This window comes from Mus caroli, chromosome 13, assembly GCF_900094665.2.
Source record: "Mus caroli chromosome 13, CAROLI_EIJ_v1.1, whole genome shotgun sequence".
In the NCBI taxonomy this organism is placed as follows: Eukaryota; Metazoa; Chordata; class Mammalia; order Rodentia; family Muridae; genus Mus; species Mus caroli.
Window position 1 is genome coordinate 82,128,384 of NC_034582.1, and position 12,851 is coordinate 82,141,234.

Consider the following 12,851-nt stretch of genomic DNA (forward strand, 5'->3'; position numbering starts at 1 on the left):
GCTCCAGCTACCCTGGGGCTGATCCGACAATAGATATTTCAAAAAGCTTATAAATATGTGAAACATGAACAAATCTCTACTGAATGAATAAGTGGGTGAAGACAGAATTGAAAAAAATAAAGACTATGGGGAACTGAATGAAATTAAATACACAGCATTTTCAATCTATTGGGTATAAAGAAAGTGTTTTTAAGTGGAGAGTTCATAGCACTATCTAGGTAACAACACCACCAACCAAATGTAACACAGTCCCACCACTGGAAGGGTTACCTCACCACAAAAGATAGCTATTTCAGACTTTGTATCATTCATTACTAGGCATCTTTGGTAGGGTGATATTCATAGATACCAGAATGTTTCCACAGAACTCACATGTCATTCCACCACCCAAATGGCCCCAACTTCCAGCTCTCCCCTCTCCCTCTCCCTCCCCCCCCTCTCAGAACTCTTTCTTTCTATTTCCTACCTGACCTTGCCTATCCCAATTCCACCCCCACACTCTGTACAACAACAGTGTCTATTCAATCTCTCCTTCCTAGGGGGATCCATATGCCTATCTACAACTCTCCTCTTTACTAACCTCCCTCAGCCTGAAGATTGTAGCTTAATTATCATTTACTTAATATGTAGTATACATGTATAAATGAATATGTGCCATATTTGTCTTCCTGGGTCTGGGTTACCTCACTTAGACACAAACCCCCATATCAAAGCTATGTGAGGCTAAATAGTTTCTGTGCTTATCAACATTAACAAAAACACCAAGAAAAACAATACACAGGGCTTTGTGCAACTGAAACACACACTATGACAAAGCTACAGCCTACAAAACGGGAAAAAATTCACCAACTACATGTCTAAAAGAAGGCTAATATCAAAAATACATAAATAACTGAAGAGCCTAGCTATCAAGAAACAAATAACCCAATTAAAAATGGGGTACAGATCTCAACCAAAAAAAAAATCAGTTCTATAGAGAAACCTCTAACGACTGAAACATTTTAAGAAATATTCGGTATCTTTAGCCATCAGTGAAATAAATGTAAGTGAAAACTATGTTGAGATTTTATCTGACTCCTGTTAGAATGGCTAAGACTACTATAACAAGTGACAGCTCATGCTGGTGTAAGACCCCCAATGCTGGGCCTCTGTTCAAGTACCAGGATGAGCTGGCCAGCTCCCCAGTGTCCTGAGAGAAAACCACACCTGATGCAAACTGCAAGAGGTTTTATTATCAGCTAGCTGAGGATGAAGTCCCTGCAGGGCAGGGGAGTTCGACCCCGAGCAGTGACAGTAGGGGGCTTTTAACAGCTAGCTGAGGAATTGGGAGGAGAATTGGGAGGAATTGGGAGGATTTGGGAGGAGAGTTGGCTACAGCTCCTTTCTGGTGAGGCGGGGGCGTGAGCTGCAGCCTCCTCTCCAGCATCTATCTCCATGTCCTTGGCACAGGAAGGCAGGCATCTCTGGTTGTACAGTATAGAAACAAAAAGGTCTTTTGCTGGCTATAGAGAACAAAGAGCTTCTTTCTAGATGTATTTTTAAAGATCAGGGAAAACAAGCTTGGGGAACATCCAGGGGCTTTACCTTCCAGGGAGAAATGCTCTAAGTTGGGATCTCACACTGGAAAGAATGTGCAATAAGAAGAACATTCATACATTGCTGTTGGAAATACATACTTTTATAGCCACGGTGGAAATCAGTATGATGCTTTCTCAGAAAGATGAGAATCTACCTCAAAATGCAGCTGTCCCAAAGAAGAATGAAGAAAATGTGATCCATTAAACAATGGATCAGTGAGTCTAAAAGTATGATATCATGAAATTTGCACACTTGGATGAAACTAGAAAAAAAAATCATTCAGTGTAAGGCATCCAAATTCAGAAAGAGAAATACAATATGTAATTGCTTATATGTAGATTTAACTGTTTAGTCAATAATAATTAACCTACAATTTATAGAGCCACAGAGAATCAGTTACTTCTTTACCTATCCCAAGAGAAGCTTTCTGATGAAGCAAAAAGGAACAAATATAGAGACACACATCCAAACCTTACACAGAAAAAAGGAACCTTAGACCACTTAGTGCAAAATGAGATATCTTCATCAAATATTTCTCCTCATAGCTCAAAGGGTGTTTGACATACAGAGAGAATAGAGGACATTAAGAAATCAATATTCAGTAAATCAATGTGAACAAAGTACATATATACTTAGAGACTGAAGCAGAATGTACAGGCCCTGCTTGTGTCTGCAGTAGGTCCTCTGCACATTATGGCTTTGAATTCAGGATTTCTGTGAGATTTCCAAGTGTGAAAATGAATGAGTCTCCAGATTTTGTGCCTTATCTTGGGTTCTATTTCTTTTCTTGTTTTGTCTTGTCTAACTTGGATCTAATAGTTTTTATCTTATTATAGTTATATTGTTATATTTTCAAAAAATTAATGAATTAATGGATTAAAACTTAGCCAGGAGGGTAAGGGTTAACAACTGAATAGTCATGCTGGGAAAGGGAAAATATGTTTTCTCCAATAAGATAATAATAGGCATATCAACTACTGCAGGACAGGCCTCAGACTCAGGATTAGTTGACCAACCTAACAAGGACTACAGAGTTTGTGTGTTCTTTTCTGGTTAAACTTTGGCTTTTTTTTTTCCCTATTTTGTTTCTTTTTGGTTCCAGTTTCATTTTGTTTTCATGGTTTTGTTTCTTTTTTGGTTTGTTTGTTTGTTTCCTTTTGTTTTGTTTTGTTTTTTTTGTTTTGCTTTGTTTTGTTTTTCTTGTTTTATTGTGGTGCTGAGTTTTGAGGAAGAACTTTTGAAAAAGAACACTTTGATGCTTTTGCTGTTTTGTTTCTTTTTGGCTAAGGCTTAACATTGTTTTCATGGTTTTTGTTTGTGTGTTTTCATTTGAATTTTTTCCTATTATATTGGGTTTTGCATTTTTGAGGCAGAACTTAATTTGAGTGGACTTTATGTCCCAGGGAAGGGGGATGCAGGAGGAGGTGTGGTGGGAGTAGGTGGGTGGGTGGGGAGCACCATGTTAGAGGCAAAGGGGAGAAAAGAGGGAATGAAGAACTCAGGGAGCAGGTATTAGGATGAGGGGGGAACATTTGGAATGTAAATGAATAAATAATTTAATAAAAAATATTTTAATCAAATGAGGTTATCTATAAAGTCATTAATTCATCTAAACAGCATTAATTCCTGAAAATTCATCTTTATGTTGATCTGGGTGAGCTAAGGACCAGGGATTATTATATTAATTTAATAATAACAGGAAAGTCATGTCAGTCTCAAAACACAATCCTGAGGTGAAGTCTCTCTGGGACCTTGCCTCATAGAGCTTACCCATCACAGACCATGCAAAAGCATTGGGAAACCTCTAGGAAAGCCACCTATTAGCCTTAGCCTATCCTTTATAGCTCCACACACAGCAAGAATAACATAACTAGATCTTTTGAAATAGTATACAGAAAAATCACATTCATATAATTTTCTTATAGCTTATCACAGTTGTGGTTTGAATGTGAAATATTCCCCATAAACTCATGTATTTTCTTGCCTTATTCCCTTTGGAGGCTTTGTTTGGAAAGGTAGCAGAACTTTGGAATCTCACTAGACTTGAGTCACTGAGTTTGAGACTTCAGACATTATATAATAGTCTTAATTATTATTCACTCTGTAAGTATTGAATATGATAATTCAGGCTCCTAATCTTCCTATGATAGATTTCTTACTTGCTGCTGTTTCAGTACTATTGAAATAGAATGGTTAACTTTGAACTGTAAACACAAACATTTTTCTCTCTTGATTTACTTTTTTTCTTTAATTTTATATCAGAAAAATAAGCTAAGACAGAAAGATATGAAGATGAAGTCTTAAGTTATAATGGAATCCCAAGATGTTGCTGAAGCCAGAGCCATAGTGTTATAATTAGGGTTTTTATGGCTGTGAAGAGGCTTCATGGACACAGTAACTCTTCTAAACACAAACGTTAACTGTAGGTGGCTTTGATTTGATAGGTATAGGTGAGGGCAGGCATGGTGCTGGAGAAGCACCTGGGAATTCTACAGGCTGCTCTGCAGGCAGCAGAAAGAAAAATGACACTGGTCTTGGTATGAATATCAAAAACCTCAAAGCCAAACCAATGACATACTTCCTCCAACAAAGCCACACCTATTTTAATACAGCCAAACATTCAATATAAGGGGGGCGTTTTTATTCATAACACTACACATTGCATGTCCATTTGAAGTGGAGCTTGGCCAGCAGAGAGACTGCAATGGTATTAGTTTTAGAGGTAAGAAGGTGGGGCCACCTTACTCTTAAGATGATTCCATCACTTGCTTTGTTATTACCACTGGGCAAGATTAAGACCAGTATTGGGGCAAATTGAGACCATTTATAGGGCCATGAGTACTTGAAAAGAAGGTTTAAAGAAGCAAGACAATGGGGTAGTTAGAATAGTATATAAAAATTAAAAGAAAAAAACAACCTATCATTGTGTAGAAAACAATTATCTTGATGTGATCAGTGATTAGAAAGGGTCAGGGTGTTCTCAAAACCAAGTCATGGGTTGGAGCAGGTCAGCTTTCTGAAAAAGAAATTGAAAACCAAAACTAAGCTACAATTGTAAATGGAAACTTCTTTTTAACAATTCAGCAAAAACAGTGAAATGGTCCCTATTGCAAAACGGAGCCAGTCAGGTTTCTCAGTGCCAAATGTTAGATAGATGGTGTCAGAATTTGGTCTTTCTTCTGGATGGTTTTGTTCTTATTTTAGTCTAATTTGCTTTTCTCTGCCATAACTCATTTTTAGGGTGAGAAAGTTTACTGTGTAATCTTCTATTCCAGAAGTATATAAATTATTTTTATGCCACACTTTAAGAAATTGCCTTGAAATGAAATGTTTGACATAACTATTGAAGAGTGTTGAAACATAATTACAATGGGGACTTTTGAAGTTGGTGTGTATGAATCTCAAGTACCCATGACCAGCAGGAGAAGAATATTTTGACATGAATTTGAAATGTTCCTCAAAAGTTTATGTGTTTAAAAATCATAGTTTAAGCATATGATGCTCTTTAGGGAAGTTATAAACCTATACAAGGTAGTTACAGTGGAGGAAATGCATCACTGAGGATCAATATTAAGACTGCATGACCAAGTATTTAAAATAATTTTAATGTGCATCAACATACTCCTATATGTGCTTTCTAACATATACAGGAAATCATAAAATACCTCTAGTTGCACTGTATCTGGAAAATTCAGGTTTCCTTTTACTATAACTACTATATTGGCACTTACAGGTTTTTCTTTCTTTCTTTTTTTCATCTAGAATTCTTCTCCATAAGAAGTCCCATTGCCACACTGTGATGTCTCCGCAATCAATAGCAGACTCACAACTTTGTGTTTAGGCTAAGAGGTTTGATTATTAACAAATGTATTACAGTAGCACTAGTCATACTAACAACTGATTTCCCATATTTTTGTCCAAAGTTAGGACTCTTTGACATTCTATTTGAAATTGTCTAAACAATTTCTAAAAAATTAACACTTTGATTTACTTGAAGTGTTGATTTCATAGTTGTAAGAAGAAAGACCACTGAACCAAATCCTAGCCATATTAATTAAATCAAGCAGTTGATTAAAGCAATCTTTTTATTTACCTTTTTATTCATGTACAAAATCTTGCCTCCTTGTACTTAATGGCAGGGGTCAAGAGATCATCATTGAACATAAATGAAAAAAGTGTTTTAATAGTTCCATGATAGGGGATTTCAAGTGGTGGAATTGGCAAGCAAATAGGCTGGGTTACAGAAGCAGGAAATAAGGAAAACATGTTGTTTATAACTTCTTGAGGCAAAAAAAGTCACTAGGTGGTTATAATAATGTGGTCATAACAAAGCAGTCTTAACAATGTAGCCATAATAATAGGTGGTCATAATAAAAAGGCATGATTGTCAATTTATAGAACAGGAAGTACAGAGCCATTTGTAGTTAGGGTTATAGGTAAAGCACAGTAAAATCCTTCAGAAAAGGATTTAATCAGAAACAATAATGAATCTTGTTTGTCTTTACTATAACAAATCACTTAAGCCTAAAATGGATCCAGGATAGTTTATCAAAAGAATACTCATAGAGTATAATTTGAATATGCAGCCAATATGATGCAGATGTAGCAAAAGTTTATGTTGAATATTCTCTATTTTATGTGGAATGATGTATTTGCTAGATTTAGATTCTGACTTACAATCTGTTTGTCTTACATTCTTTTCATTTCCCTTTCTCTTTTTCTTTCTTTCACAACCTAATTTCTATTTCATTATGAATATTCCTTTTGCATTTCTACTTCCTTATATTGTCATACACAATATTTATTCCAATTCACAGAAAGACTTTTCTAGATTTTGTTAATTGTGTTTTTCATGTGCAAACACCCACACTCAAAACACCCACACTCATAGATAAATATCATTGATTTGAAGAAATTTTACTCTGGAAGTATTCAAGGTTCCCTTTATGTTGCAAAGATAGCACACTATGATCTAAAGCAATGAGGAGAGAAAAGTTTATTGTATATTTTTGCTTGTCCTTCTAGTTATCACTCCCCTATTTTCCTTTCTTTTTCTTTTTCTTTTTCTTTTGCAATGTTGTGGAAAGACTTCAATACATGAACTTAAAGGTAGGACTCTTTGACATTCTATGCAGTATTACTTCATATTGCTTAGTATAGGTAGTCATTGTATATGAGGAAATTCACTCATATATAAGAAAGTACACTAGGGACCACAAAGAATAGTGCTTATTTATCTGGCTTATTCACCATGATTTATGAAACTAAGGCCTTTACTTCATTGGAACTTTCTACAACAATTAATCAGCAAAATACTCCCTCACAGATATGCATCCATAGTAACCTAGAAAAAAACAATTACTCCTCTGAGATCCTCTTTCCAGGTGCTTATAGGCTTTGAAGATTGATAGATAAAGAAAATGAAGCGAGAAGGTTGAATATGTACAAACAGAAGACAGAGTATCCAAAGATGCATAGGAACATAACATAGCAAATGGTGTTAATAAAATTCAATGAGAAAAATAATAATGATAATGTGATAATAAAAAACTAGCAATAAGAAAAATATCTGAAATGGGTGGAAACTTAAAATACCAGAAGTATGAAGAGAATCAATTTGGGGGATAAACACAGCCTTTTAATTAACTATTACTGTTTATGGGCTGCTCCGTGAACTCTCTTGCTTCACTCTAACTTGATTCTTCTTGTTTCCTTTAGTAGTTAAACAGATTGACAGTTGATATATCTATCGTTCTGTATTAGAAACTCACATTTTAGTTTCTGATATCTTGAAACACATTCACATGTTCATACCATCTGAATATTTAAAATTTTAAACACATTAAATTTTTTAGTCACTTAATAACCATTTAGAATAGAGACTCATATTAAAAAGAACTGATTTAATAAAATTATCTAACACATGCAGTAATAAATTTTGAGGGAAAGAACATGTATCTTAAGGTCAGGAAAACATACTAATACTGGAATGGAATATGCACTCATACAAAATGTAAGTGAAGAAATACGTAATAAAAAAATTTTCATGTGGTTCCTGTTCCCAGCATGAACCCATTTAACACATTATAAATGAAAATGCTATTTGGCATGTAAAAGAGATAAATCTTGATGTTTGGTATTTATTGTTGTTACTGTTTGTCTTGCTATATAGCCAAAATTGGCCTTGGAACTTGTGGCAATCCTCCACAATTAGCTTCCTGAATGTTGGTATTACAATTACAAATTACCTGCACTTTATGCATTATGTATCTTACTTGTCTCCTTAACTAGATTATGTATTCAAACATGTCCATAAAGTATGATTATAAAGATGTGTGTGTGTGTGTGTTGGGGGGGGTATTATGCACTGCAGGCTGGTCTCCAGTTGAGCTGAGGTCTAACCCCGAAGTCATAATTCACCTACTTGGCACTGTAGGCATTCCCTCATGCTCCTGGAACTCTGACTCCTGCCAAAGTTACTGCCCCCCACAGCCCCCACAAGAGAAGCATGGTCATTAGTCAAGTAGGCAGTGGCCCAAGCTTCTGACCTCCAGGCTAAACTCCTCCCCAGTTACAGTAAAGACAATAAAAAGGCCTGTTCAGCCCCTGCTTACTCTCTTACCTCTTACTTGTCTCTCTTGCTTCTTACCCCCCACTCTGACCCCCTCTCTCCTCTCTCTTTATCTTCTCTTCTCCTCTCCTCTCTCTTTGTCTTTTCTCCTCTCTCCCTCCTTCTCTCTCTCTCTCTCTCTCTCTCTCTCTCTCTCTCTTCCCCTTCTCTTTTTCTCCATGCCTTTCTATAATAAAGCTCTAAAACCATAGAATATCTCTGCTCATCAAGGCCCACTGTGCTTGGAGGATAGGACAGGTTTTCTCCTAATGAACTGTTTCTAATCTTCCATTAGAAGGCCTTCCTGTGCTCTAGTCAAGATCCACTGCACTCACTCTCATCAGTGTTGGGAACCTTTTCCCTCATCCCTTTCTCCTATAACCCTGGTGGCTTTAGCAAAGTAGCTCAGGGGTTCCCAGGTAGGGCTGCCCCTTGGCCATTCCCTGAAGAGTGGGACAGAGGCTTGAATGCCCACCCAAGGATGAGTGGAAGGTGTATGGCAGCCCTCTCACACCTGACTGACCAGAGAATGGGTAAAACTCTGATGGAGTGTGGGCCTTTTCCCTTACCCCTCTTCCCCAGGGTCCCCCTTTTTGCTCTCAACAATGATTGCATGGATTACACCATCCATGCAATGAAGGAACCAGCTGAAGAATGCTTCAAACAGAGATGTACATCGGATCTCCAAGTTTCCCAAGAGACCGTGAGTAATCTAGTTCAAAAACTAGGCTCTTTACTTTCTCTCCAAAGTGTTCCTGGCAAACTTCCTCTCCCTTCCTCCCCCTCTCTCCGGTTTTACCTACAAGCAGTTGGTTTTCCCCCAGTTCTGTAGCCCCTCTCTCCCTAGCTCTAGGCTTTGAATGACTTTGCCCAGCGACTACAGTAATTGCTGAGATCTGTTTTCCCCTTCCCAGTCTCTGTTACAGGTTTCAGCTGCAAGTAAGTTGGTTTTCCCAACTCTGTAGCCCCTCCCTTTTTTCTCAGCTTTGAGCTGTGTGTAGGGCCCAGCTAGGCAGTGACTGTTCTAAACTTTTGCCTCTTCTGAACTATGTTGCTCTTAACACTGCCACTCCCCACCACCACCACCACCACCACCACCACCACCACCAGCATAGCCTCATGAGAAAGTGAAAGTGTGACCCATGCCCAGATTCGGGCCCCACCCTGCACAGTGTGATTGGTGGGCTTGCAGACAAATGAACAAAGACAGGGTGGGCTGTGGGCTGGAAAACAAGGCGTGGCAGAGGGCAGGCAAAATAACTCAAGGTGGGTTGACAGAAGCAGCAACAGGTGGGCGGGGCAAAAGAGCCAAGGCAGATGCTGTGTGGGCAGGAAGAACGCACTCCTGTGGCCAGGCTGGACAGGAAATTTGGTTTCAAGCCTTTCACTTAACCATTTACTATCTACATTCCTAAAAAACAAACAAACAAACAAACAAAAACCAAAAACAACAACAACAACAAAACAAAACAGGGAGAAGACTGCGAAGACTGCACGGTACAATGTACCCCTACCCCCATCCAGATAAGCCTGTGAAAACTGCATTGAAGCTGCGCTCCCCTACAGGAATACCTGAATGGTGTTTTTAACCAAAAAGTTTTCTTGCTTCCTTTTCTAAATGCTTTTTTCTCTCTAGTATTCATGATATATGTCTAAAAATTCTTTCAACTAGGTTAAAATTTCCTTTAAGGTGTAAAAACCATCCAATCCTTAATTAATAACCGGTTTTCTTTTACAGAACTGTTTACTGCCTACCCCAGTCACACAATTAACATGGTATGTTCTTCCTTAACCATCCAAAGTGGAATGTGATGAGCTCCTGAGCAAACCATTGCAGGCATAGCTTTTGCTATCCACACTATGCAGGTATCCTCTGCTGGTGTTCTGTTCCTTTGTTATAATTACTCTACAGGTCTATCTCCACACGGGGCCTGCTCCCACAGATCCACCAGAGACAGGGCCATCTCCTGAGACCTACAGACAAAGCTGCCTTCCTCCAAAAATCTCATCTGACTGAGGGCTCCCGAGACAAGTGCTGAACCACAGAAGACAGACTTGGGACCTTCCAGCTACAGATGGACTCTTTTGCCAAAGACAAGTGGCTGCTGAACTTTGGGGAAAGTTACATGTTAGTAAGGAAAGCATAATGTCTATCTAGATTAAATAATTGCTGTTCAAAATGGAGTGGATCATAATGTTTCTAAATCATTCAGTACTGTAATTCATATATAGATTTATATTTTAAATAGACCATCAGTGATGCCAGAACTGTGGAATCTAGAGCCCACTTCAGAGAACATCATTAGGAATGTTTTATAAAGGATACTTTGATATTGACATTCTCCAGGAATTCTGCCTTGCCTGCTGCTTACTTGATATGAAGGAATTTCTATGGAGATGATTTGGTTTCTTTATGGATCTATATTACAATAGATATAAACAATTTCAAATAAGTCATTCTTGGACTGAAATCAGTGAGACTCTGATTCAGAAAAATCCAATCTATATTAAATAGTTTTTATGATTTTATTACAGTTCCAAAAACAAAACAAATTATTACTCCAAAGAAAAGTAATTGGAAGTATAGCAAAATGAAATTTCTCATATTTGCTATTTTGTTTAGGTGCTTTATAGGAAATTAAAACATTTGTATGCATTGTCTCATAGAGACTTTCAAACTTGAAGCAGTCAAAATAAAATCAGTACAAGAAAAGGCTGCCCACTCTGTCCCTATCTATTCATTATAGTACTATATGTTCTCACTAGAGTAATAAGACAACAAAAGGAGATCAAGCAGATAGAAGTTGGAAAGGAAGGAGTCAAGATATTACTATTGGAAGATGATTTGATTGTATATATAAATGGCCCTGAAAATCCAACCAGAGAATTCTTATAGCCTATAAATAACTTTACCAGAATGTCTGGGTAAAAAAATAACTCAAAGAAATCAATATCCTCCTTTTTACAAATGGTAAATGGGCTGAGAAAGAAATTAGGGAAAGAAAAGCCTTCACAATATCTACTAATGGTATAAAATATCTCATTGTAATTCTAAACAAGGAAGCAAAAGGTCTGTATGACAAGAACTTCAAGTCCCTGAACAAAGTAATTGAAGAAGACCTCAGAATATGGAAAGATCTCAAATGGTCATGAACTGGTAGGATTAACACACGGAAAAAGCCCATCTTGTCAAAACCAATCTACAGATTGATTGCAATTCTCATGAAAATTCCAATGAAATTTGTCACAGACATTTAAAGAGCTATTCTCAACTTCATACTGACAAACAAACAAAAAACCCAGAATAGCAAAACCAGTCCTCAACAGTAAGAGTATCTGGGGGAATCACTAACATTGAACTTGAAAGTGTGGATATATAACAGGCCTCCAGGAAAATGTATGTTGCTAATTAATGAATTCAAACATTGGAAAAGACTCCACCAGATAAATACTTTGAAAATCCCTTTTTCTTTTCTATCTTTCTTTATTCTTCTCTCACATCATAATTCTGACTCAGATCCCCTCCCAATTCTCATCCTACCTCCCCTCTCCTTCAGATTCACTGCTTTTCTATTTCCCTTCAGAAAAGAACATGCCTCCCATGCATATCAACTAAACACACCATAAGGTGATGCAATAATATTAAGCACAAAGCTTCATATCAAATCTAGACAAGATAACCCATTAAAGAGTCCACAAAACAATCAAAACAGTCTGAGATACCTCCACCCTCATTGGTAAGAGTTCCACAATAACTCCAAGACAAAATTACACAATATTTTTACAGTAGACCTAAGAAAAAACTATTCAGGTTATGAGCCCCTGAGACCTAAGAATAAACTATTCAGGTTATGTGAATCATGCTTAGTTGATCCACTGGGCCATATTCTGTTTTGCTTGACTCCTTTGTCTCCTGCAATCTTTCTTTCATGCTCTTTTTCAAGTTCCCTGAAGCTCCACCTAATGTTTGCCTCTGGGACTCTGTATCTGATCCTGTCTGCTGTTGGAGAAAGACTTTATGTTGATGATTGGACTAGGTACTTATCTATGAGTATAGCAGAATCATTAGGGATCATTTCATTGATTTTTTTTCTCTTGCCAGTCATGTGTGTTTCTCTGGGTCATCTAAGCAGTGCTGGGTATAGGGATTGTCTTCTGGATTAGATCTCAAGTTAATTCAGTGGTTAGTTTGCTGCACCCGAAAGCTCTGGTTCACTTTTGCCTCAGCACATCGTACAGGCAGGACAGAGGAAGTGGTGGCTGTCCAAAGCAAACACTGCCGTGATCAGCCTAATATTCACCTTCCCATTCCTGACATTGTTCCCCTTTTTCCAGACAAACAGGTTGATTTTAGTGACGAGAATGAGGATGTCTCTTCTCCAGACCTCCAGTCATAAGGCCTTCTCCATCATGGCAAAGAATTCTTTTTTTTTTTTTTTAACAAATAACTGCTTTATATTTCAGGGCAAAAATTATGTACAATTTAAACCCATATATGACTTTTAATAACCAAAATGGGCTTTAAATTCTTTTACTTCTACATTATAAATGTAAAATATATCCTCAGAGCTTTCAGATAGATTTCTTTAAAGGTTTGGGGTTTTTTTTGTTTGTTTGTTTGTTTGATTGTTTTTTGTTTGTTTTGGTTTTTTGTTTTTTTTTT